Here is a 22,318-nt window from a genome sequence, read left to right as displayed (position 1 = left end):
AGTTATGCACTCTTATCTCCCTGTCGATTCTTAGTTGTTCCAAGAGCTCGGCAAGGATATCGATGGTGGGTGTTGATGGCTTCTCCTGCTCTTTCTCGGATTTCTTCCGGTTGAATGCTTTGACCTAGAAACATTGTTCGACCTTTGGTCGGAAGGCGAACCTCTCTGTCTGCCCATTGATGTTGAGTTGAATTTCTCCGGCTTCGACGTCAATGTGTGCATTTGCGGTACTCAAGAACGGCCTTCCCAGAATGAGGGGCGTCTTGGCGTCAACTTTCATATCGAGGACGACGAAGTCAACAGGAATAAAGAAGTTCCGGATTTTAACCGGAACGTTCTCTGCAATTCTCATGGGGTAACGGACCGTCTGGTCTGCTAGCTGCAAGCACATAGCAGTAGGGGCAAGCTCATGATAGTTTAGTTTATCGTAAACTACCTTCGGCATGACGCTGACGCTTGCTCCCAGATCACACAGAGCATGTGAGAAATGCTGATTCCCGATTGAATATGTGATTGTGGGGCATCCTGGATCTTTCTTCTTCTCTCCAGGAGAGGATCGGGTATAGCTGCGCTACACTCCTCTGTGAGTTGCACGACCTCGATGGTGGGCAGGCTTCTCTTGTTACCAAGTATTTCTTTGATGTACTTGGCGTAGGTTGGGACCTGCATAGCGTCAAGAAGTGGTATATTGACATACAACTTCCGTATTACCTCGATGAACTTGCCGAATTGCTCGTCGGCCACCAGCTTCCTTAACCGTTCCGAAAACGGTAAGGCAGTAGTGTCATGAAACTCCCGTGAAGTTCTCGGGGGTTCCACGGTTTCCTCCTGGGCAGCAGTTGTGTTGGACTCTTCTGCCTCCTCCTGGTCTTCGTCTACAGCCGAGGTATTGCTGGCGGGTATGGCTTTCCACCGAGATCCTGCATCTTTATGGTATGGTGGTTCTTGCATGGACTTACCTGTCCGCGTAGTTACCGCACTAACATTTTCTTTCGGTGGAACTTCTAGTTGCCCAGGAAGTTTTTGCGAATTATTGTTAGGACAAGATGAGGCTAGTTGAGCAACCTGAGTTTCTAGCATTTTGTTGAAGCTCAACTGGTTTTTAATAACAGAGTTTATGCCCTCTAGTTGTCCGGCCAAAGACTCCAAAATTTTATCATTAGCAAGGAATTCCTTACTAATGTTGTCATTAATTTGTTTTTGGCCATAAACTAGGTCCTTTAAAGAAGGTTGAAAATTGTTATTAAAATTAATACCTTGCTGCTGACTGAAGGGGAGGTTGGGTTTGGAATTCCAACCCTGTTGAGGATGGAAGCCTGAGTTGTTGGAGTTGTTTGCTCCAATGAAGTGAGCTTCCTCCTGAGTGGTCGGGCAAGAGTTGCCCATGTGTCCAGTTTCTCCACAAATCTCGCATATCATGCAAGAATCCATAATTTGGTTAGCCTCCTGGTGCGGAGACTCCAGTCTTTTCATGAGAAGGTCCATCTTGGCAGCGAGCATATCGATGCTGTCGATATGAGGAACTCCCTTGCGGGGCTGTTGTTGCCTTTCACCTTTCCAACTCTGGTTGGAAGCAATTTTCTCTACCAGCGCCTTTGCTGCAGCAACGGTGAGCGAAAGGAAGGAACCACCTGATGCTGCATTGATGTGGTTCTGAGCTGGTGTGTTCAGGCCATTGAAGAAACTCTGAATAATCAGCCATTCCTCCATGCCATGGTAGGGGCATGCTACAATGTACTCTTGGAATCTCTCCCAAGCTTCCGGAATGGCTTCATCCGGGAGCTATTGAAATCCAGAGATTTTGCCTCGGAGAGCGTTGGTTTTGCCCACCGGGAAGTACTTTGTCAGGAATGCATTGGAGCAAGCTTCCCATATGGTGAAATCTGCTTTGTTGGTGTAAAACCACGTCTTTGCCTTGCCTAGCAAGGAGAATGGGAATAGTCGAAGACGGACGTTATCCATCGTGGTACCTCTGGGGTTGATGGTGCTGCTCACTTCCAAGAAATTTTGAAAGTGAGCGTTGGCATCCTCCGATGCCTTCCCACAGAATGGACTCGCTTGAACCATGTTCACAAGTACTGACTTGAGCTCAAAGCCATTATTGCCTTGGTCATTGTTCAGTCCAGTAGGAATGTGGCTGCTGGACGGGGCCGAGTACTGCCTGAGAGTCTTGGCCATGGGTGGTGCTGAGACTGACAAACGAGGATTCCAAGTGGGTTTCTTCTGGGGTGGGACGACGCGGCGTCTCACAATTCGCCCAATTCTCTGAGGATTCGGATCGAAGTTGGATGGTAGATCAAAACCGGTCATGCACTGCTCTGCATCGAATAAACGAGAGAGAGAGAGAGAGAGAGCAATGGTAAGCCCGCTAAAATTAGCGGTGATAAAATAGTAAGGTTTTCCACTCAATTATACGTTAACTTTAGCCAATTGCTTCCCCGACAACGGCTCCAGAAATGCTTGTTGGTGTCTCTTATGCTCAATCTGAATAGGTATTCTGCAAGCGCACAGAATTCACCGGTGTAGCCCTTCACCTTGGAGTATTCCAGTGTACCCTGAAATCCTCAGGGAAGCACTATGGTAAAGTGTATCATAAATTGTAGTGACAATCCTTACTGAAGTTATCGACCAACTAATTCAGCAGGGGTAAGCCAGATAACTGATGAGGTAAATGGCCAAGCTATGACCGTGCGACACACAGGAGGTTCTATATCTTAGAGAGGTAGCAGCTGGGAGGACAACGAGCGAGAAAGGACTCTTGAAACACTTCTAAACTACTGAGCTAGTCTCACTAGAACTAATCTAAGTTTCTAACTTGCTGTCGGAGCCAGGAGCTTACTTCGGCGGCCAAAGCGAAGGGTGCAGACAAGGGTGAGAAGGGGCCCAACATACTTTTGGCAATCCTACTGCTATGAAAACACCACGTCTGCTCTCAGTACTAGGATTTCTCTTGAGGCCTTCAAGAGAAATCCCCCTCAACCTAGTGAACTAACTTGAGTTACACTAGTACGGGCGAGAAAACCCATAAGACTAACTCCGACAAACAAGGAAGGTAACTTAAATTGAACTAGCAGTAAAACATACTCCCGCAGACAAGTACGAGTACTTGAGAAGATAAAACTTGCAGAAAGTAAAGCTGACTCAAGTAAATAAAGAAGATAACTTATATTAAAAATAGTCAAAGGAAAAGATACAAGAGCTTTACCGAACTCCGATGACGACTCCGGATCCCCGAGACAAGCTCGACTCGACTCTAACTCCCAACAACTAACCTACTCTAGACTTGAGAAGAGAGAATTGCTCCTTGAGTGTGTGTTTACAAATGAGGATGGGGGGCCTATTTATAGCTGCTCAAGGTCGGTGATCAGGTAACCGCTGCAAGATTACGCTACCCTTGACTTGGCTTGAACTTCACGAGAAAGGGGAGCTCTAGTGGCCGACTTGTGGGGCCGGGCGGCCTAGCCTAGGCTGGCCGGCCTAGTCCTGCTGCCACCTGTCCACCGACTTCGCGTGGACGGCTCCTGATCACTCCAGGAGGTCGGTAGATCGGGTGGTTTCCTCGGATACCAGAATCTTAGGCCGGGCGGCCGGACTCTGGCACTCCTCGGTCCTCCGTTTCACTGACATTGCACATCAACGCTCCACATTGCCTCTGGACTGGATGCTTTCCTCATTTGACGCTCTTGGCACTGGCAGGTGGGCTTTTGAGTTGAACCTTGTGCCTTCTGGGTCCACCGACAGGATATGAAATGTCCGCCTTGTTCTGGAACCTTATGAACATGTCATATTGCTCCAATGAAATTATTGGACCCATGTATGTGGAGGTGTCAGGCCGGTCGGCACAGAATGTGCCGGGCGGCTAGGGTTTTCTCTGATTTCGACCATCTTTGGACAGTGAATTCCTGCAGGCACAACTCATTCAAAACTTGTGGAACTTATTAGAATCAAATAAAATATGCATGGAACATAGTACTAAACTCAATTTATTCCCGAGAAGTTGATGTTCAAAACATGAGACAATCGCCATCAACACCGGCCATACCGTGGCGATCTAGAGGTATTAATTGGCTTACTAATAAATTTTTTATTTAGTGCACATTAATTGGCTTACTAGGCTTTTAAGTTGATCAGTGCACTGTTGTAGCCTTTTCAGTGACGAATCAAATCCTACGACTAGGCTTTTCAGTTGCTCAGTGAACTGTTGTAGCCTTTTCAGTGACGAATCAAATCCTACAAATAGCCTTTTCAGTTGCTCAATGCAATGTCTTTTCAGTCAGAAGTCTGTTTAGTAAGTAGGATGTACGAGATAGCTTTTTCAGTAACCAATCCTATCAAGTACAACTACAATTAGCCTTTTCAGATAAATTAACGTGGGAATCAAATTGATTCCACCGGAGCCTTTTCAGAGGTACTCAACCTAGACTTTCACTACAAGAGATTTGACATTAGGTGACGTTCTATTTATGTTACAGAAATGATTATTTTCGTTATAATTTGCATTTTGTGATGTTCGGGTGACGAAAATGCGATCGACGCCTAATGTGAGTCATAAAATGTATTCTGTGACGAAAACATGTTTTTTTGTCACAAATTTTGTGACGATCCTTACGATGTCACTAATTTGTGACACTCACTTTTTGTCACTACCAAACCTGAAAAACGTCACGAAATCTATATCATGGCTGACTATGGAAGTGCCACGTAGGATAAAAAAACGTCACAAAAAATTATCTACTGACGTGGCGATGATTAGGATGACGTGGCAGACCCTTTGTGACAATTTGTTTCGTACAAAACAATAAATAACCCAACACATCAATAAAACATAACTTTTTGCAGGCCTATTTTCATTGGCACAAACCATTTTTAATCACCATCAAAACATTTACAACACATCATCCTGAACATGTAAGGTACAAATTACACCCAAATAAGAGATTACAGCCATTTAATCATGGTAAAGAACAGGAGTTATAGATAGACCAAAACCATCAGCCTCCTCTGTTGCCTTCTTCAAATTTCCTATCTCTTCTAACTGCTTGTTACTGGATGCATCGGATCCTCAACTGATCTGTTCTAACTGTTGGTTCCTTGGTACATCTGATCCATTCCCTAAAAAGAGCACATCACCAAATACTTATAGCTGACAATACTGACATGAAAAATACTAAAATGCTCTGTACAGCCATCACAACTGTCCATTCTACGAAGCAAAGTCGTATCACCTCCAGATAGCAAAAACACAATAGCACATCCATATGGTACAGGACACTACATGGTATGTAGCCAAGAAAAAAAAGTAGCCTCCAAATCACACTAACCAAAGAGATTAATCATGAATATGCAAGAATAAGTGATTGTTTGTCTTCTGAATCATGCTAAAAGTATTTATATACAGATGAAGCACTGGTTTCTCTCCCAGTCTTGCAGTGTAAATTACTAGGTAAAAAGAAAACTGATAGCATTAATTAAAAAAAGTTCTTACCTTCATCGTGCTTCATTGCTTGACCATATAGTGCGTGCCGCATAGCATGTCTAGTTCTGTCGGCATCACACGCAACCTCCAGTCATCCTCAGTCATGATTCCAAGTTCGGCATTTATGCTTCCCTGATAACACATTCTTGCAAGTTAATGGATAACTGAAGCTCATAAAATGGCAGCACATGGTACTAGAGCAAAAATATTCATGTGTCAAGGAAGCACATAATTAAAAGCAGATGGCCTATAGAAAACATAAGCGAAAAATAACCTACAGCTCTCTTATATATCTTGGAGGCAAGACAGCAAGTAGCAGATAACAAGCAAAAGGACCTACATTACAATAGTTATATATCACAAGCAAAAGGCCCAACATTAGAATAGTTATGTATCATAAGCAACAGGAACTGAAAAGAAAACCTTAAGAGCAGGAGGAGGCTGCCGACGCCAAGAAGAGGCAGAGCAAGCCGACCTCGCGGTTGTCGACGACGCCCACGGAGCGACAAAAAACGATAGCCACCAAGGGGCATCTCACCAAGCTGCCTTCATTTATGTTTCGTTCTGTTTACTTCTTAAATCTGAAACAAGTTTGCAGGTCTTCAGGAAAGTATCTAGCAGCTGCATGCAAGGCAACCATGTAAAATGTTATTTCTACCCTTGCTTAATTTTATGTAATGTGAAGTCAAGGATGATAGCTACATAAAAACGTAATTTCATATTCAGAAAGGACATACAAGGATAAAAAAGCATTTAAAACATCTAGAATTTATAACTTGGCAACTCAAGCTCTTGACCGTGACCACTTGAACATATCAGCCTTCTGCCAATAGAATGTTTAAGGACACAGCTCCACAAAGCTGTCGCAAGCATGATAGGAAAATGAAAAATAGAAATAAGCAGGCATAGATTGATGGATGAAAATAAGTTCAATCTCTAGCTATTACCATTCCACCAAGTTACTTACAACTTGCTATTGGACCGGTTTTAGTTCAGGGACATAGCAACTATGAACATAAGGCCATATGATTGACGTTGTAGTTAGGTGCAGTTGCAAGTAGGAGACAATATATTTGTAAAGCAAGAACATAATTTTAGGTTAATATTAAAATACCCTCTTTGCAATGTTTGGCACTTCATTTATGGCGTGTCAGATGGAGTTCAATTGGTACTAGTTCAATTCAAAAGTTGAGCATCAGGGAATGGGAGAAAGGGAATCAAAACTTGTTATAATTCTAGGATCACACAGTGTACAGATCGAGTAGGATTTCTCTTCTTTCCTTAATCTGAGTACAATAAAGTCCTAGATCTACAACAATAACACAGAGAAAAGAGAGAGGAGCAAGATTGAGGACCTTCGGTGCCTGCAGAAGAACTTGGCCCGGCCATCACAGGTTCGTTGATGGAGATCCGCTTAAAGGCGGCGACGAGCAGTGCAGAGGCGTCGTGGACGTGGCGTCGGAGTCGAGAACGGTGACGGCGACGCCGATTAACCAGCGTCGATGGCAGTGGTGGGGATTCCCGCTGCTCCAGCGCCCCTCTAGATCGGCTAGGGTTTAGTATGTGGGAGAGGGTACTGGCGGCGCGACGAACTTCGTTAAGCGTGCCCCGGCCCCTTCACCCCTTTTTATTTTAGCGCTGTGCAGCGGGGGCCCACCAACCATTAAGGGTTGGGCGCCCCCGATCAGGGCGCAAATCAAGGGCCTAATAGACCGTTGGGTCTATTAGGAAAGAGATCAATCCAATATTTTCCCCCTTGATCTCACTTTGTACTTTAACTTTATACTTTTACCTGAAACTTTACCTTTAGTTGTTCCATCACAGATTAGTGAATAGAGCATGCTTTATCATCACGGTCCAAGGCCGATAGACTCAATAGCTACCACACACATCACTGTTTTTGAAACAAATTCTTTGTCTTTTGGGCCCTTTTGTTTTCCAGAAATCACAGGCTTTCCCTTAAACCCATGCCGGCTATGTGTTCCATGAACACATTGGGTGATAAGCCTTTAGTGAGCGGATCCGCAAGCATTTTCTTTGTACTTATATGCTCGAGTGTAATAGTGTGATTCTGGATTTTCTCCTTCACAACATAAAACTTTATGTCAATGTGTTTGGCAGCACCACTTGACTTATTGTTGTGAGCATAAAACACTGCTGGTTCATTGTCGCAGTACATTCTGAGTGGTCTTTGAATGCTGTCTACCACTCTTAAACCGGGTATGAACTTCTTTAACCATTCAACCTGCCTCGAGGCCTCATAACATGCCACAAATTCAGCGTACATCGTCGATGATGCAGTGACGCTTTGTTTGGATCTTTTCCACGATATAGCTCCTCCTGCGAGTGTGAACACATAACCGGACGTGGACTTTCGGTCATCAATGTCCTCCGCAAAATCCACATCTGAGTACCCTTGTATCTCTAGGGAATCGGATTTTCTGTATGTTAGCATGAGGCCTTTTGTGCCTTGCACATAACGTAATGCTTTCTTTACCATGATCCAGTGTGCCTGTCCTGGATTACTTTGATATCTGCCAAGTATCCCGGTAACAAATGATAAGTCAGGGCGTGTACAAACTTGAGCATACTGTAGGCTTCCGACAGCTGAAGCATATGGAACCGCTTTCATTTGATCGATCTCATACTGGTTCCTGGGACATTGAAATTTCCCAAATCTATCGCCCTTGACTATAGGAGCAGGTGAAGGCTTGCACATATGCATACTGTATTTCTTTAGAACTTTTTCTAAGTATGCCTTTTGTGACAGTCCTAATACCCCCTTTGTTCTATCTCGGTGAATTTCAATTCCCAAAACAAATGAAGCTTCACCGAGATCTTTCATATCAAAGTTTGAGGACAAGAATTTCTTTATCTCCAGTAGCAGACCAACATCACTACTAGCAAGTAGAATGTCATCCACATATAGGATCAGAAAAATAAATTTTCCACTTCTGAACTTTGCATAAATGCAATTGTCCTCCACATTTTCTTTAAACCCAAATTTTCTTATGGTTTTATCAAACTTTAAATACCACTGCCTAGAGACTTGCTTTAATCCATAAATGGATTTCTTTAAGCGACACCCCATATGTTCTTTTCCTTTCACGACAAAACCTTTTGGTTGTGCCATGTAAACATCTTCATACAAATCCCCGTTAAGGAATGCCGTCTTTACATCTATCTGATATAACTCTAAGTCATAATGTGCCACCAATGCCATTATAATTCTGAAGGAATCTTTACACGAAACCGGAGAAAAGGTTTCGTTATAGTCTATCCCTTCTCTTTGCGTAAAGCCTTTTGCCACGAGTCGTGCTTTGAACATTTCTATATTCCCTTTGGAGTCATGTTTTATCTTGTAAACCCATTTACAGCCTACTGTTTTGGCTCTTTTAGGAATTTCCTCTAAGTCCCAAACACCATTGGAACTCATTGATTTCATCTCATCCTTCATAGCTTCCAGCCATTTAGATGAGTGAATACTTCTCATGGCTTCTTCATATGAAGTGGGATCACCCTCCATATGAACCTCTTCTGTATTATAAATTTCATAATCACTAGAAATAGCCGACCTTCTTTCTCTTTGTGACCTTCTAAGGGCCACTGCTTGTGGCACATTTTGTGCCTCAACTTCTGGCACATTTTCCATAGGGGGCTGTAGCTCCTCCTCCTCATGTCCAACCGCGGGCTCAGACGGTTCCTGGATGACAGGTTCCAAACCTTCGCTCACTGTTGGTATGGGTGGAGTTGCGACAGGTGTTGACACCGTAATAACTGGAATAGTTAGCGCAGCAACAACCGAAGAAGGTATTGGCGTCACTATTTCAGGAACTTTTGGTGCAGCATCAACAGGTAGTGAGAAAAATGGCTCTTGAATCATAGGAGTAGGCACATACACCCGCTTCTCCTCAAGGTCTATTTCTCTAGGTACCATGCTCCACCTGATTATTTCACTTTCTAGAAAGACAGCATGTCTCGTTTCTACAAACTTTATATGTCTGTCTGGGCAGTAGAAACGAAAACCTTTCGACTTTTCAGGATAGCCTATAAAATGGCAGCTTACAGTTTTGGGATCCAGTTTTCCAATATTTGGATTAAACACTTTAGCCTCAGCTGGGCTCCCCCAGACCCGTAGGTGAGTCAGTGAGGGTTCTCTTCCTGTCCATAGCTCATACGGTGTTTTGGGCACCGATTTGCTTGGCACTCTGTTGAGAATATGGATGGCGGTTTTTAACGCCTCCATCCACAGACTCAATGGCAATGTGGAATAACTCATCATACTGCGCACCATATCCATTAGTGTACGGTTGTGCCTTTCAGCTACTCCATTTTATTGAGGCTCCCCCGGTGTAGAGTATTGGGCAACTATACCATTTTCCTGTAAAAACCTCACAAAAGGTCTAGGAACTTGTCCATAAGGGGTATGTCGACCGTAGTACTCCCCTCCACGGTCTGATCTTACTATTTTAATTCTTTTGTCAAGCTGATTTTCAACTTCAGCTTTGAATATTTTAAATTTATCCAATGCTTCAGATCTTTCTTTAATTGAATAAATGTAACCATAGCGAGAGTAATCGTCTGTGAATGTTATGAACGAATCATAGCCATCCACACTTTTCACAGGAAACGGTCCACATATATCAGTGTGAATTATTTCTAATATTCCTGCACTTCGTTTGGCACCCTTTTTAATTTGCTTTACAAATTTTCCTTTAATGCATTCGACGCATTGTTCAAGATCAGAGAACTCTAACTGTGGAAGAATTTCACTCTTCACTAATCTTTCAATTCTCCCCCTCGAAATATGGCCTAAACGACAGTGCCATAATTTCGATGAAGTATCTTGAGTTCTCTTTCTTTTCTTTGTTTCTTTCTCTGACAAGGATTCATTCACATTCACATTACATACAGAATGCACTTTATCACGCATATATAATAAATAAAGATCATTATAAAGGACAGCATCACCAATACAATTATTATCAAACCATAGTTCACATTTGCCATTCGCAAAATGACAACCAAAACCATCTGTGTCTAAGCGTGATACACTTATCAAGTTTCTTTGAAGCGAAGGAACAAATAAAACATCTTTTAATACAAGCATGAAACCATTAACTAGCTCGATGGAGATATCGCCAACAGCTTCAACATCTGCTTGTACTCCGTTCGCGACTTTAATGTGTCTTTTGCTTCTTTGCGTAGTCCTTGTCGAATGGAATCCCTGTAAAGAATTTGCAACATGCACAGTTGCACCAGAATCAATCCACCAAGTAGATTTAGAAAACTTTAAATACAGGGATTCATTAACAAATGAAATTACATTCTCACCATTCTTTGCCATTATCATCTTTAAATAAGCGGGACAATCTGCTTTACGATGCCCCTTGTCAAAGCAGTGGAAGCACTCATCTTGTGCTGGAGTGCACTGTTGCTGACGCTGTTGCTTATACTTTTGTGGCATATGGGTTTTGTCTTTAGCTTTAGAGGAAGAAGCAGCATGGAAAGGCCTTTTCTTGTTATTATGCACAAAATTGACAGACCCACCATTCTGTTTCTTGAGTCTATCTTCCTCTTGTGCACACATGGCGATTGCCTTTTCCATGTTCCACTTCTCTGGCTGTGAGTTATAGTTTACAACGAATGTTGCAAACTCTTTTGGCAGAGAGGCGAACACCAGGTGCACCATAAACTCTTCCTTGAGATCCAAGTTCATTGGTTTGAGCTTGGAGTTCAAGGCGCACATCCCCATGATATGATCTCTTATAGTACCGGCATTGCCATAGTACCTCTTTGTCACCAACTGCTCTATGATCTGTGTGGCATATGTCTTTGAAGAACCAGTAAATTGGTTCTTTATCTTTTCAAGGTACTCTGCAGCTGAATCACACTCTCCAATTGAACCCAGAATGTTAGGATCAATTGTGTTCTTTATCACTGCCGCACATTTCTTGTTGGCATTATTCCACTTTATCTTTTGGAGATCATATGCCATCTTTATGGGAGCATAGTCCCTTTGCTTTTCCTGCCACTCAGTATCAGTATCAGATTCCCCTCTCACTGGAGCAGGTGGCTCAGTGGGCTTCGGAGTGGTGATCATCTCATCCACCTCTCCACAGACGAAAGCAAGATCAACCTTCTTGATCCATTCGCCATAGTTGTCTCCTTTTAGAGTCGGGATGTGACTGATGAATCCCATCAAGTTCATCCCCGCTGAAAATTTCAAAAAATAGTGAGAACATAATAACAACAATTGCATGTAAAATTCCAACGTTGGTCAAAATAGAACATACAACTGTTTATGCAATTAAATCTATATCACCATTGGGCAGAAATAGAAATAAATGCACAAAAACTATGAAATTACAGTATTGTAATTAACAACGTTGGTCAGAAAATTAACAATGCCATAATCCTCAAAAATAACCTTTTAATCATGCTCTTAAACTTTAATTGTCTCGTTAGTTCGAATTAAAGTATAAAAGCAACTATATAAACTTAGCAGCGGAAACATGTATGAATTTCTATTTCCAGAAGCAAAACTATAAACTTTTATCTCTAAACAATAAACATGTTGGTGCAAAATTGAATAGAGATCAAACTATAATCAAAACCATTCAAAAAACTATTGAAATTGCTTCTGGAAAAATAGAAAAAACAATAAAACTAGGCACTGTTCAGGCGGCCCAGAAGCAAAACCGGCCCGCGGCCTGCTCGGCCACCTTTCCTTGGGCCCGAGGCCCGACAGCCAACGGCTGGGCCGCCGAATCGGCCCGTCGCAGCGTCCCCTCCCCCGCCCGCATGGGCCGTCTGCCAGCCCAGGAGGCGAGACGATCTCGCAGCCATTGATCACGATCGGACGGTCGTCCGTGGTTTTCGCCAGATCAAAACCGCGTCGATGTCGCCGCGTCCCAAACCCTAGTTCATTCTTTCCTCCCCCTTCTCTCTCCACGCTACGCAGCGGCGACGGCCACTGGCCATGGTGGCCGGGCGGAGCGGGCGGGACGGCGCCGTCGCGGCTTGCTCGCCGGCGCGCGCGCTCGCTAGAGGGTGAGCGCGCCACCGTCGAGCCGGCCGTGGACGGAGCCACGCTTTCGAGCCCTGCACACGCGACCCCGGCGTCCCGGAGCAGGGAGCAAGCGGCTCCACTGTGCCGCAAAGTCCGGCGAGCGGTGGCGCAAGCGCGTCACACGCACCGGCGATGGCAGTGGCGCGCGAACCAGGTAGGTCATGCGCCCTTTGATCTCTAGGGTTAGGGTTAGGGTTTGACTGTTGAGTTCGACTTGCCATCGATTCGATCTGTTCTTGCTTTGATTCTATCGATTCGAGTTCGAATGATAGGGTTTGAAACTTTTCGATCCGAGATCGAGTTGCTTTTCTTTGACTGTTGTTTCGATTCACACTCGAAACTATCTTTCCTGACCTCGATCTACACGTGTGTAGGCGACTGATACAATTGTTAAATTTCTAGGATCAAACAGTGTACAGATCGAGTAGGATTTCTCTTCTGTCCTTAATCTGAGTACAATAAAGTCCTAGATCTACAACAATAACACAGAGAAGAGAGAGAGAGGAGCAAGATTGAGGACCTTCGGTGCCTGCAGAAGAACTTGGCCCGGCCATCACAGGTTCGTTGATGGAGATCCACTCAAAGGCGGCGACGAGCAGTGCAGAGGCGTCGTGGACGTGGCGTCGGAGTCGAGAACGGTGACGGCGACGCCGGTGAACCAGCATCGATGGCAGTGGTGGGGATTCCCGCTGCTCCAGTGCCCCTCTAGATCGGCTAGGGTTTAGTATGTGGGAGAGGGTACTGGCGGCGCGATGAACTTCGTTAAGCGTGCCCGGCCCCTTCACCCCTTTTTATTTTAGCGCTGTGCAGCGGGGGCCCACCAACCATTAAGGGTTGGGCGCCCCCGATCAGGGCGCAAATCAAGGGCCCAATAGACCGTTGGGTCTATTAGGAAAGAGATCAATCCAACAAAACTAACCTTCACTGCTTGAGCAGTCGTTGGGGATCCCTGTAGTCCAGCACCAGCTTCCATGGCCCAAACCCTAGATCATGACCTCAATTTGAGGAAACCAGGGAGAGGGAAAGGGAGGGAGACAGACATGCCTGACCTGAGCGACGAGGATGGCCTATAGTGGAACAAGTTCCGCATCAGCAAGCACACGAGGTTGCTTAGAGGCATGTGGGCAAGAGCGGCATAGATCCCGCGGCGGCGCTGGGCCCCCTGGCGGCCACGATGTGGGGGGCTTGGCGCGCCAGCGGCCGCGCGGGCTCATGCCGGCGGCAGTGGCTTGCGAAAGCGGCGGCCGCGGTGAGGCCCTGGTGTCAGACCCAGGGCAGCGGGACTGCTTATAGGCATAGAATGTTGTAGAGTAAGAGATAGATCATGGATGTACCTTACCTCTTTTGTAACTACCCGAATAGACATAGAACTAGCTGCAGTACAAAGGAAACTACCCAATTGTGTTGTAGTAGGACTCCAACTGTACTCAGCTAGGACTTTCCATGTAACCCTGTCCCCCCGGATATATAAGGGCAGGCAGGGACCCCCTCAAAACACATCAACACCTAAGGCAATACAAACAACCACACAGGACGAAGGGTATTATGCAAACTCGCGGCCCGAACCTTTCTAAATCTTTGTGTTCCTTGCACCATCGAGTTCCAGAGCAGTCGATCCCTACCTACAAACCTTACTGCTAAGGGTATCCCTGAGCAGGCTTGGCGGTAAACACCGACAGCTGGCGCGCCAGGTAGGGGATTCAGCGAGTTCATTGGCGAATTCGATGGCCGGATCAAGCGACGCCAACAACGTGCCCGAGGGTACAACCCTTGTTTTCGGTTCATGGGCATGCACGGCTGACGGATCGAGCGGCTCCTCCAGCCACCTTGTTACGCCCGACTCGCCTAAACCGAAAGTACCTCCCAACTCGTCGACATCCGCAGATCTGCGGATCCCGACGAAAAAAGAGTTCTACTCAGGCTCAACTCGGACAACGCAGAAAATGTGTCAACTCCAACTCGAACTCTTGGGTCAGTCAAGTTCGGCACAAATTCTGATTCCGAAAAACCTCACTTTTCTGAAACTCTCGAAAAATATGTGACTGATTTAAAAACAATCAAACGTCCTAAGATCAACAACTCAGAACTACTCGTTGGAGTAGATCGAGTTTCACGATCAATAAAAGGGCTGCATCAAACTTGCAGAATCTGCCATTGGTCCATCCACATCACACCAGAACCCAGAAGTGTTGAACCCACCACAGAAAAGGTCGGGTGATATACTCTCAGGGATCGATCGAATTGATTCCAAGATCGGTGACTGCATTAAGATGGCTGAGGACACTCTGCAAAACTTAAAGCAGAAGTCGGGAGGAGGAATCTGCGAGAGAGCTGGTGAGACAAACCCCCGGCTTGTTCAGATGGGACCGTCTATCACCAGGATACCTCAAAACCCTTCACCGAAAACTGCTCACATTCAGACTCTTGAACCAGTCGAGTCCTCGTTCGATCAAGACTTTGATTAATTCATGAACAGTCTCGACAACTTTGAACCATTCGATGATCTTGAAGACTGGTCCGACAACGTTGACTTGTTCATGGACGCTATGGCCAATCCACCCGAATGCGCTGATGCTCTTTGGGAACTGTCCAAACTCAAAAAGGGAAAAGCCAAAACTCCAGAACAATCCAGCGAGTCGATTTTCGACAAACCCTGGATCAAGGAGCCTGAAGGGCTGACTTCCACTCAATCATGGCTACACTGGATGAACGAGAGCGCCCTCCGTGTAGAGATGGGCATTCCGCTTCTCGCTCACCCAAAGCACACGTACTCCAAAATCGGTGGACTAGCTGACTCCGAATCCGAGTACTCTTCCAACCCGGAGGACGAACCAGATGAACTAATCCAGTACAGCAAATAAGTCGAGTCCAACTCGACTAAGAACCCCAAGTCCGATCAGGACTCCCTCCCTAACTTTATCATATATGCAACGCCGCATGGACGGACAGTGCACCTAAGGAAGACACAAGATCCCAACACCTCTGGCTCGCAACCAATGGATGTGCCCTTCCAGCAGAGCACCCCTCTAGACTCGTCCTCAAGCAAACAAGACCAAGAGATTCAAGATCTTTGCCGTGAAATCCTCATGGTTTGCATCTCCGAAGTCCAGGAACCTGAGGGTGATCCCACGGAGTGTCTCAACCTCGACGACTACAACTCTGATGATTTTGACGAGTACCTTTCCGACTACATGGAAACTACTCCTCCCACAATCACAGAATCCCAAGCTACTATCAAGCAAGATCCGCCTGCACCTCCTCCAGCAGTGACAGTCACTGTGCAATTGGAAGAACAACCCCCAGTAGAAGGTCTTTACGAGCGTCGTCGCCTGCTTAACCAGAAGAGGGCATTCAGGCGCCAGCGCCTCGCCAGCAGTCAACAGGAACAGCAGGGCGACAACTACGACTACTCCAATTGCGACCTCTGCAATGTGATCAACGTTGGTCGTGACGCGCGCAATGTCATCATCTCAAGGAGAAAGGAGCGCAAAGAAATAGAGACTTACAGCCCTTCTTCCAACTACCGCATCCCACCAATAGCTTCCGCATCTTTCAAGAAGTACAAGCCGGTAAGCACCCGTCCTCAGGGTAAATCGCGCACCCCGCATCATGGGGAAACATCTACTGGTGGAGCCAGGATCAACAAGGCTACACTACTCCAGTGCTTCATCCACCCTAAGGGCTCTCACACCATCTTCGAGTGTGACTCACTCCGCAAGGCCCTTGGGGCACCCCTCTTCAAGGAGACTCTACCTAAGATCTAGTCGACCACTGTATCGACTAGTTCTATCATCGAATAATACTATTCAGTTATGTAAACCATTGTTCACGCCTAACGGGCAAGGGGTAGGTCTTAAGAGTCAGAGTCTGTCATTTTACAATTACCGTAATTTCGACAAATCCAAAATAAAAGTTGATTTCCTCCGCAAATCGACTACTTGGCTCTCGCTCATATGGCAAGCATCCCATCCCAAACACTACTCAGGTAGCTGCTTCGGAGCAGCAATTGAGTAGTTTTTACAGTTTACTTCAAGTGATCTTATGATATTTTCGTCTTGGGTAACTCAATGGAGTTCATCCTAACAGACCTGTTCTAAGAATCACTCGTCCTCGGTTGAAGACACCTTACTTGCCTCGCTCGAGTAAGTTTTGGATATCCTTTCGGCAGTTACGTCTTGGATAACCCGACAGGGTTCACACCTAAAAGTTCTGTCTGAAGGATTACTCCAGCCCTTGGTTAAGGACACCCTACTCGCTAGATCGAGTAGGTTTTGGATACTTTTTCGACATTTTCGTCTTGGGCAAATCGACGGGGTTCGTACCTAACAGACTTGTCTTAAGAGTTACTCTAGTCCTTGGGTAGGACACCCTACTCGCTAGCTCGAGTAGGTTTTGGATACTCTTTTGACATTTTCGTCTTGGGCAACTCGACGGGGTTCGTACCTAACAGACTTGTCTTAAGAGTTACTCCAGTCCTTGGGTAGGACACCCTACTCGCTAGCTCGAGTAGGTTTTGGATACTCTTTCGACATTTTCGTCTTGGACAACTCAACGGGGTTCGTACCTAACATACTTGTCCTAAGAGTTACTCCAGTTCTTGGGTAGGACACCTTACTCGCCTTGCTCGAGTAAGTTTGGGATATTTCCAGAATATTTACATCTTGGTTAACTCGACGGAGTTCAATTCTAACAGTTCTATTCTAAGAAATCAATCCAGTCCTGGTATAGGACATACTACTCGATAGATCGAGTAGTCTGGGATACCTTCATAAATAGTTGTACGCTACTTGGGTGACCAAGCAAGGTCTACCCTAACTGGTCAACTACGAAAATCCCTCAAGGAGCATAAACAAGTTCTTGATACTCTAAAACAGGTTGACACGAGTCTCCTGCTTGCTTAGACTACCAAGGGAGCTTCACTATAAAATCTTTTTGCCTCGAGTATTTGTCGGGTGCTACTCGCTTGCTCGAGATATAAAAAGAGTTCTGTTTTCCCTTAGTATTCTGAGTAGTTGTCGAGAGCCTCCTGTCCACCTATCTATCAAGGAATATCTTAAAGCTCCTAACTCTCCAAATACTCTATAAGAGTTGTCCCCCCGATTGGACAACAAAGTCCATACGAGCTTCGCTCTAACAAAGCATTTCCTTTAAAAAGGAAATCTCTTTAAGCTACGGCTTTTCAAACATTCTTGTAGTGCTTTTCCCACTTGGTTAATCCTGCAGGATTCAATCCTAACCGGTCAGCACTAGAGTTCTGATTCAGAACCATACAAACTCGATCCTATTCGAGAATACTTTGCCCCCTAAGGCACCCACGGATACAATTCTTCGTATCTACTATCAATACTGAGTAGGCACGATGCTGCCAAAACTTAGGATTTTCGAGTACAACTACTCGACACATCAAAGGATTCCACAATCCTAACACAGAACAAGTACATAAACATTACACAAATATTCAACATTTATTCAAAAAGTACTTATGGCCACACGCGAAACAAATATTACATTCAAAGTTGAAGGGGACTCGGGCTTGCTTAGAGACTCCACTATTTGGTCTACTACCACGGAGGTCTCTCGCAAGTATTAACTGAACTGATCATCAGTACAATCAAACCTTGCGCCCTTCCCAAGTGCATCAAGAGGAGTAGTTGGCCAGTAAGATTTCACCAACCCGAGTACATGACCCACGTACTGACGGGTGGTTGTGGAGACGTAACTTTCAAAGGCTTCGGGCACTTTACGAAGTTTACCCGCAAGCGAGATCGGTTCATTTTTGTTCCCTCCCGGGATCTCCATAACCTCGGCCACTTCTTGGGCAGCATCCCTGACTTCCCGCAGCGTGACAAGCTCTTGTTGCATCGAGTCCCGGGACTCTGATAGCTCTTTCAGTTGCTTCATGGCTCCCACCATCTCTTGGTCAGAATCCGCCTTGATCTTCTTGAGCTTTTCAATTTCATCTGCATTTCGGTACATAAAAATCTTTAGATCCAGTACCAAGCTTTCCTCAATCTTTAATGATTTCAAGCAAGCTGTGTACTCGATACAAAGAAAATCTTATAAACACCAAGCAGAACAACTAGTCGATTGCATCTTGTATGCCAAAGACTAACCTTTCTTGGCTTGGGAGAGCTTCTTATGCTTTCCCTGGAGAGCAGCCTTTTCAGACGATAGCGTCTTCACCCGCTCTCTCAGAGCATTCCGCTCTGTATCGTCCTGGGCTTGGCCAACCTCCTGCCCTAGTGCCTCCTGCAAAAAATAAAAGGATCAGTATGCTACTCGATCTATACTCAAGTACCCGAAGTGTTCGACTACTTACCCTCATCAGGTTGAATGCGAGTTTCAACTTCTCTTGCGGCAAGACACTTCCTGATGAAATAATCGCCCGCACCTCAGAGATAGCCTTCTCCGGCACATCTTGAATCATCCCCACAGTATTCCCTGGATTTTAGGAATCTAATGGAAAATACGCTACTTAATTAAGTTAAGAGCAAGGAAAAGTACTTCCTCAGTACAAGGTGATACAAGTTTACCTGCAGGAGCCTCCTCAGACAGTTTCTTGTCGCCTCCTTCGGGAAGCTTCTCGCCATCCTTCTCCTCCAGAAGCTTGTTGCTTCCACCATCCTCCGGGAGCCTTTCATCGCTCCTCTCGGTATCAGGCAAAGGAGAATCCCGAAGCATGGAATTCACCATGTCTTCAGTCTCACGGGCACTCATCTCTGGAGTACCCGGGGGCTTCTCCATTGTTGATTTGGGAGCTGAGGTGTCCTCAGCATCTTTCCCCAAGATTGTGTTACTGAAAAGACGAATTAGCTACTCGGCACAAAAGCTAATCCTACAACTACAAGTTTTCAATAAACTTACGTAGGAGCCCTCTTGATGGCAAGTGCCTTGACGCCAAATTTATGGGTAGGCCTCACAATCACGGCCTGTTTACCCGCATCACCGACTTTATCTACATTGGAACTACTCGCCGGAAGAGTAGTTCTAGTCCCCTTTGATGGGGTCCACTGTGGTGGAAGGGATGGATTGTCCCACCACAGCATCATCCCTAGGTACTGAGGTCCGCGGCACTTTAGCCACCGCACTTAAAAAGGAAAAACTCAAGTCAAAACCAGCGAATCGAAGACAAGTACTCGATTGTAAAATAACTAGCTACTTACCTATTGCTAGTAGTCTGCGAGGAGCTGCTTCATTTCATCAAAGTCGAGCGAGTACTCGTTGGATGACTCGCACGGGTATCCTCGCTTCGACTGGGACTATTGTTGACGGTCCTTAAGTCAGAAATAAAGCAGTCAACTCATGCATCTTTTCATAGCTTTCAAACACCAAAAGTAGTTATAGGGCTTATTTCTAACCATTTCCACAAGTTTTGGTGGTTCTTGAATTATAGGCACCCATACCCGGAATAGAGCAAAAACAGACAAAAGACGCAACACAATTGAACAGAATATCTAGCGTTGCGTCACACATGCAAAAGGAGGCCCACAAACCAGACCAAACCGACCAACCAAGCTCCAGCACCAACCATCTGACATCAGGACCCACCAAGCAGAGACCCAGACGAAGACGGTGGCCAGTGGCGGCCATAGGGAGTCGGCCGACCCCACATGGAGGTGTTTCCGTGTGAAATTTGGCAGGAAGGCTGATCTTATCCTCCTGAAGTCGGTTTGGCATGTTCCCATATTAGAAGATGGCGGGAACCGACCTTTGGATCTATAAAAGGGGCCTCCACACACCCTCTCAAGGCATTCCCATTCCATTCTCATACACTTCAAGGAGAAGAAGTAGTAGTAGTGTTCCACTTGTATTTTTAGATTAGGGAGTGTGCGAGGAGGAGGATCGGAGAAGAGCCGGACTTGTCGGCCTCTCTTCGTCTTGTACCTCGACGGGTACGAATCACTTGAGTAAGTATCCGGAGTTCATCTTCTCTTAAGTTCTTGGTTTAGTATTCTTAAGTTATTCATTCGTTTACGGGTTCATCATACGTTCTTGTAACGTATACTCTAGTAGAGGGCCCCTGATAAAGACGGGTAACCCTGTACGCCGCTAGAGTAGTAATCGAAGGATTAGACGTGGTGTCCAGGCCCTAGATTGCCTTTGTTTGCCTCGTACTCTACAGTATTGCGTGGTAGACCGCAGGTGGTGACAGCCCTGTTGGTCCACTACGAAGCTGCTTCGTGGTTAGTGCACTCCCCCCTGTCCGGGTACGGCGTAGAGCAACAAGCCGGAGGTCCCTAACAGTACTTGGGTCAGACCGGTGCCTGAAGTAAACGAGTGAAAGCCTAAGTCTATCTTACCTTGATCCTTATCTTTAGATAAACCACACTACCCAAAGCTCTCCTACTTCTTGTTTTCCTGGGTTAAGCTAGCCAGAAGGTCGTTACACATCCGTTCCCTGTGGAAATTATGATACCCTGAATACTTCCGGGTGAAGTGCTACAACGGTATCTTTTGTGCGCTTACGGATTATTCTGTGAACGTTAAGAAATACCAACAAGCATTTCTGGTGCTGTTGTCGGGGAACGGTTGCTGTAGTTATCTTCGAACCTAGTTTGCCCATGTAAATTTTCTTTTACCTTTTCTTTTCTTTTATCCCTTCTTCTATTTCATCCTTATACCATGTCACACCCCTCTATCCACCAATTCTCTATTTCCGAGGATGAGTTCTCAGAGCCATCAACCTCTCCAAAACCTTTCATGGTTTTTGGCTATGAACTTGATCCTGACATCATCGCCATGGTTCGAGGACGAACCTTCTTTGGTCTAGGAATTGATGATCCCTACCATCATTTGCTAGAGTTCGAGGAACTGTGTTCGTACTTGGTAATCCCAAGCATGTCATAGGAAAACTTGAGGTGGAAGTTGTTCCCCTTTTCTCTCGTAGAGAAGGCGGAACAATGGTACACTCACAACGTGGGGAATGCGAATGGTGATTAGGAAGAGCTCCGAGATGGTCTCTTGTTCTCTTCCTTATCCGACGAAGCATCTCGACGAGGTGACATCATTGCATTTGAACAATTAGAGAAGGAGTCCATAGGTGCAGCTTGGGCTAGATTCTCACACCTTTTAGCGTCAAGCCCAGACTGGTCTATACCCGATGACATATCCTTGCACATCTTTTACACGGGATTAGACATGGACTCGGCCGACGATCTCGACATCGCCGCTGGTGGTTCGTTTGTGCATAGAACTCCAATAGAAGGAAGAGAAATCCTAGATCACATCTTAGGAAACTCTTCTTTTGTTGCTTATCCTTGCGAACCCCAACAAGAGTCCCAATCGCACCTTGAGAGTCCCTCATCAGCCGAATTCTACCCTTGCACATCCCAAGATTCGTCTGTTGAGCCCTCTCCCGAACCACGAACATCGAAGGAAGAAGAAATTCAACCTTCGAAGTTCTCTTTCCAATTCGAGGATGATCCTTATGAAGACCTTAGAAACACCTCGAATTACCTTTGTTATAGGAGACCTACGGCACCCTTTATCCTTCTAGCAAATCCATGACCGAAGAATGGTTGAAGGAAGTGAGACGCTCCTCCAAGGCAATTCAAGTTAGCTCATCATCCACGACATTCTATTGCTCTATAGGGGGAAATTCCGTAGACACCCTTCATGACTCCACTGCCGAGGCTTGCATCATGTCTGAATTCCTCATGGAGACATTCATAGGAAGCATGCCTCTAGACCCGACCGACATACTCTTCCGAAGTCCTTCGGGACTATTCTTTGAATGTCGAGGGATCGCGTGGGCAGTGTTGGTCAAGATA

General features: G+C 45.6%; 1 long non-coding RNA gene and 1 other non-coding gene across 2 annotated transcripts; one reads left to right on the top strand and one right to left on the bottom strand.

Annotated features, from left to right (window-relative positions):
- Positions 1-1,708: 1,708 nt before the first annotated feature.
- Positions 1,709-1,815, top strand: LOC120668191. Its single transcript, XR_005672290.1, has one exon. It is a non-coding gene; the product is annotated as a small nucleolar RNA R71 (small nucleolar RNA).
- A 3,004-nt stretch (positions 1,816-4,819) lies between these two features.
- Positions 4,820-5,545, bottom strand: LOC120668150. The gene is made up of 2 exons (XR_005672259.1): positions 5,486-5,545; positions 4,820-5,112 (listed from the first exon to the last, which is right to left on the bottom strand). It is a non-coding gene; the product is annotated as an uncharacterized LOC120668150 (long non-coding RNA).
- Positions 5,546-22,318: the final 16,773 nt, after the last annotated feature.

Source organism: Panicum virgatum, chromosome 3N, assembly GCF_016808335.1.
Source record: "Panicum virgatum strain AP13 chromosome 3N, P.virgatum_v5, whole genome shotgun sequence".
In the NCBI taxonomy this organism is placed as follows: domain Eukaryota; kingdom Viridiplantae; phylum Streptophyta; class Magnoliopsida; order Poales; family Poaceae; genus Panicum; species Panicum virgatum.
Note: the sequence above shows the minus strand (reverse complement) of the source record. Positions and strands in the feature narration are given on the sequence as shown.